A 4,757-nucleotide genomic window follows, 5' to 3' on the forward strand; every position below is an offset into this window, starting at 1 on the left:
GTCAACGAAGTGGACTGTGCGCAAAGATAAGCATCTTGACGTGTGTGTTATACAGTGGTTGGTACCAATGATGCAGTTTTGCAAAGAGATGAGAAGCTTGCACCAAGGTAATGCAAATGCAACAATTTATAATTTATGAATCCTACCACCTACATTTTGTGATTTTTAATATTTTTTGCAAGTCTATTCTTTTTACAATTCCCGGCGCCATCTTGGAATCGTAACCGCCCAAACATCATGTCGAGGTTTCCGTTGACCCAGGAGATACAAACATAGCGAGATCACAAGTGTTTCACTAACCTGTTTAGTATCGTTTGTTATATCTTCGCTTAAAATGGTCATAAATTATAAAGACAAGGAAATTTTGACGCTGGAGGATATACAGAAGCTCACAGTTAAAGATCTAGGCCCGGTTGTTCGAAAGCCGATTAGCTTAATCCAGGATTAGCGTAAACTTTGGTTTAGTTTTTTCAACTTTTCGGTGCAAGTTTCTTTTGGTTATTTTTGGTGTTCAAGATTGACTTCCTCTAATGTGAAATTTTGCCAAATATCAGCGTTGTACAATATTTGGGAGTAGAGAAATAAACTCCTTGGTATTTTTTTAATCTGGGATTAGCGTTAATTGGCTTTCGAACAACCGGGCCCTGAGGAATATTTTGAAGAGCAATTCCGAAAACGCCGGTGGAATGAAGGCGGACCTGGTTTTGAAAGTGTACGCATTGCTTATGCGAGACTGTTATTAAGGTCGGCCAAAAATACCCTGCAAACTGCAGAAAACTGTGCTGAAAACAGTGGCCATTTCAAATACGACGAAGTAATGAAACGAATCTCAGCTCTTGGATGGTCAACAGACTTGCGACCGCTTCCAGAACTGAACTTCATTCAGCTCTACGATTACCTTGTCGTGTCTACACGTAAGTACCGCCATATTTTGTTAAAGGGCACACATTACAAAAAGGTAAAATCGTATTAATTTTTCTTTGAAGGGAATTCGAAATGACTGGAAAGCAAAGTCTTTCAAGGCCAGATCTACGTGAAAGCCAGCGTAATTCCTTTAATGAAAAAGAATCCGTACAGAGTTGTTGTGGAGTTTTCACCTCAGAGCGACATTTTGCGAGCGGGATGCACGTGTCCGGCTGGACTTGGTTTATCCGGAAAAGGTAAATGTAACCACGTTGGGGGAGTGTTGTTTGCGATTGAAGATTTTACGAGAAGGGGATTACAAAAACATGCCGAGCCTTTGTCATGTACATCGCGGCTGTCTGTGTGGGTTGTACCCCGCAACCAAAGTGTTGCAGCTAAACCTCTCGACCAAGTGCTAATCAGAAAGATACGATTTGGTAAGAAAAATATTCGTCTTCAGTCAAAGGTTATAAAATTTGATCCAAGATCACCAAATCAGCGAACAAGAGAGAAAAACAGTTTCAAGATTTTAAGTGAAAGTCTTCAAACTTTTTCTCCCCGCCAGCTCATTTTTTTTTTTTTTTTTGTTCCATGGCATGAAGTGAAACTGTGTAGAGGAGTCAGACTCTGAAGAGAGAAACGAGGCACCAGAGTCTGTGCTTTTTACAGACCGTTACGATATTGTTACTGAGCACTTTAAATCTATGATTGATTCCTATGTTTCCGGCTTAACAATCACCCAAGAAGAGATAGATGAAACGGAGAGAACAACTTGAGGACAAAACAAAAACAATCTTTGGTTTGAAAAGAGAAAGTCTCTTTTGACAGCTTCAAACTTTGGAAAAGCAGCTAAGAACAAGGTGGAACCTTCAAATAACTTGAAATCAATCCTTTACTCGAATTTTACAACAGGTGCTACTCAATATGGCATGGAAAGTGAAGCAAAGGCAGTGAACCTTTATATCAGGGAAATGAAAAAGGATGGCATTGATGTTACTGTTGAGGAAATTGCGCTACTGGTGTCCAAGGACAAGCCATACCTGGGGGCAACGTAGACAGGATTGTAACCATTAAGGATACACACGAAAAATGGGGAATGGAAGTTAAATCCTCTTTAAGCAAAGCAGGCATAACTATTGAAGAAGCTTTTTTTCTGGAGAGACTTGCCGATGGAACTGTAAGGTTAAAGCGAAATCATGATTATTGTGTACAAATTCAAGGGGAGTTCTACTGTTCTAACTTGATTCTTAAAGGGATCATTATTATAGTATACTTTGGAGAGACTAGACCACTATTTGTAGAGAAAATGTCCTTGGACAACTCTTGGATCAGTGACTCCCTGCCAAAGATAGATTTCTTTTACAGACGTGCTCTTTTCCCTGAGCTTATTAGGGAGTTTAAGCAAAGACGACGGCTACGGCAACGAAAACGTCATTCCAAAATATAACTTAGCGCTATCGCAACTATTTCGCAATTAAAATACAATAAAAAACGTTCTCTGGCTAAAAATTTTGAAAAAGAATATAAGGAATATAAGCTTTCGGCTGTCGGTCTACAGCCTTCCACGGATAAAACGTTGAATGTAAATTAGTGAAATACATACAGAAAAGGCGAGATAAAAATGATAAAAAGAACAAAGTAAAGGTATGAAAAATGGTGGCTATTGTTTAAAAAGAATTTTATACTGATTAGGAATCGGCTTAAAGTTATTGTCAGCATGTTTGGTAGAAGAGGTGTGCCAGGCCTCTAGAGTTTTCCTAACACGAAAAGAGCCTTTGTCGATAACTCGAGAATGACTGAAATCAATGCGATGACCGAAAGACCACGCATGTTTCGCAATGTTTGACCCATTGGCACATGTTTTTACATTCCTAACGTGTTCTTTCTTGCGGGTTTCAAAGCAACGGCCAGTTTCACCTATATAACACCAATCACAATCGGCACAGGGTATTTTATAAACCACGTTGGGTTGGTGTTCAATAGCTGGTCTGAATTTAGGAGAAAGGAATTCTTGTTGTAAAGCCTTGAGGGGCTTATTTACAGTCATTCTCGAGTTATCGACAAAGGCTCTTTTCGTGTTAGGAAAACTCTAGAGGCCTGGCACACCTCTTCTACCAAGCATGCTCACAATAACTTTAAGCCGATTCCTAATCAGTATAAAATTCTTTTTAAACAATAGCCACCATTTTTCATACCTTTACTCTGTTCTTTTTATCATTTTTATCTCGCCTTTTCTGTATATATTTCACTAATTTACATTCAACGTTTTATCCGTGGAAGGCTGTAGACCGACAGCCGAAAGTATATATTCTTTTTCAAAATTTTTAGCCAGAGAACGTTTTTTATTGTATTTTAATATGCCTAATCCTGGCTGCGCTTCAATTTTTAATCGTATTTCGCAATTATTCCGTCTTGTTCACCTTGCACAATACAGGCGAACTATGCTGTAACCGTAACAAAATACAGTTAATAAAAAAGGAATTTAGGGTTTTCGTTTGGCGGGAGGTAGCAATGGAGAAAGAAAATTTGTCAATAGTCCACATACTGTGGCTATTTGCGTTGCATAGGGGCTTAAAGTGTTGGGTAAGTTACCATCCAAAATATGGTAAGTCTTTATCCTACCAATTGCCCTCTCTACGTATATTCACACAGAGGCGATAGTCATAGTTTCCTCTGACTCTGAAGCAGTCAGTTGATCTAGTCCGGCTAAAAAGGGGGGCATATTAGCCATGACACCATCAGGTAAAATGTCCTTTATGTAGAAGCCACGTTCAACCATAACATTGTCACCACTACTCAATAAATCCTGAACTCCACTTTCTCTTGTTATCTGTTTATCCGACACCCGCTCACCCCAGAGGTCTGAAAAGAAGGTGACTTGGCCATTTGGAGTGACTCCTACCAGTTGCTTCCAAGTGTTGTGGTGCTTGTAGTCTGACCAAGTTTCAGACTGCGCAAGCATGGCAGGGGAGCGCTGAATAAATATCTCTGTACAGTCCAAAATTATTCTAGTTGTGGCAAACGCGGCAAACTCGTCTGGTATGTTTTTCCGTACCAACTCTTGTGATGGAAAAGGGAAAAGGTCTTTGAGTTCAAAGTACAACAAATTGATCCAGGTTATTCATATTCTGGACACAAGGCTTGTACTAACACCAAACCTGTCTGCAAGGTGCTGCACAAATAATCCAGCCTTCAGTCGCATCAATACTAAAAGAAAGGTAAGGTAGGTAAAGGTATACCTTATTTAACATCGGAAGTTCCCTTACTCTCTAGAGAGTACTCTTCCAGGAAGCCGACGGAAAATTCATCAAAGAATGTTAATTTCCTGGAAGGTCCAGGCTTAATTTTATTTTCATCCTCTTGATAAGGCTGCCTCTCTCTTACTAAGTGTTCTCCTTTCTAGTACTGCATTTTCGCTAATTTTGGCTCAAGATACTTGAAAAAACTTATCAGAGCATCATAGCAAGGAAACCCAGTGTTAAACAGGATGGCTGAATTATCATCCTTTATTTTGTCTAAGGAAAATTGGCGCCCCAGCAAAATCTCATTCTCTTTTTCCATCTCTGCCAACTTTTCTTCATGATCAGCTAACTTAAGTTCCAGTAATGTAATCTGCCTCTGTAGTTGTTCAACAACATTAGCTTTAGAGGCTTTGGTTGGATCCAGATCATTACCAAATGAATTTGAACATTGACTGTTGCTGACTGTGGAAACTGTTTCAGGTGGTGCTGGTATGATTATTGAGTCTTCAGTGACTTCCATGGAGTCTGCAACATCCATTTCCTGAGCTAAAGCCAATTTATTTTGCGTTCACCTTGGAGGAGCTTTTCGAGACCTTTTTGGCACGTTCCATG

General features: G+C 39.6%; 2 pseudogenes; one reads left to right on the top strand and one right to left on the bottom strand.

The window, feature by feature from the left end:
• Positions 1-334: 334 nt before the first annotated feature.
• Positions 335-2,350, top strand: LOC137994258 (uncharacterized; annotated as a pseudogene).
• A 1,035-nt stretch (positions 2,351-3,385) lies between these two features.
• LOC137994877 (uncharacterized) lies at positions 3,386-4,314 on the bottom strand (annotated as a pseudogene).
• Positions 4,315-4,757: the final 443 nt, after the last annotated feature.

The sequence above is a fragment of the Montipora foliosa genome, chromosome 3, assembly GCF_036669935.1.
Source record: "Montipora foliosa isolate CH-2021 chromosome 3, ASM3666993v2, whole genome shotgun sequence".
In the NCBI taxonomy this organism is placed as follows: domain Eukaryota; kingdom Metazoa; phylum Cnidaria; class Anthozoa; order Scleractinia; family Acroporidae; genus Montipora; species Montipora foliosa.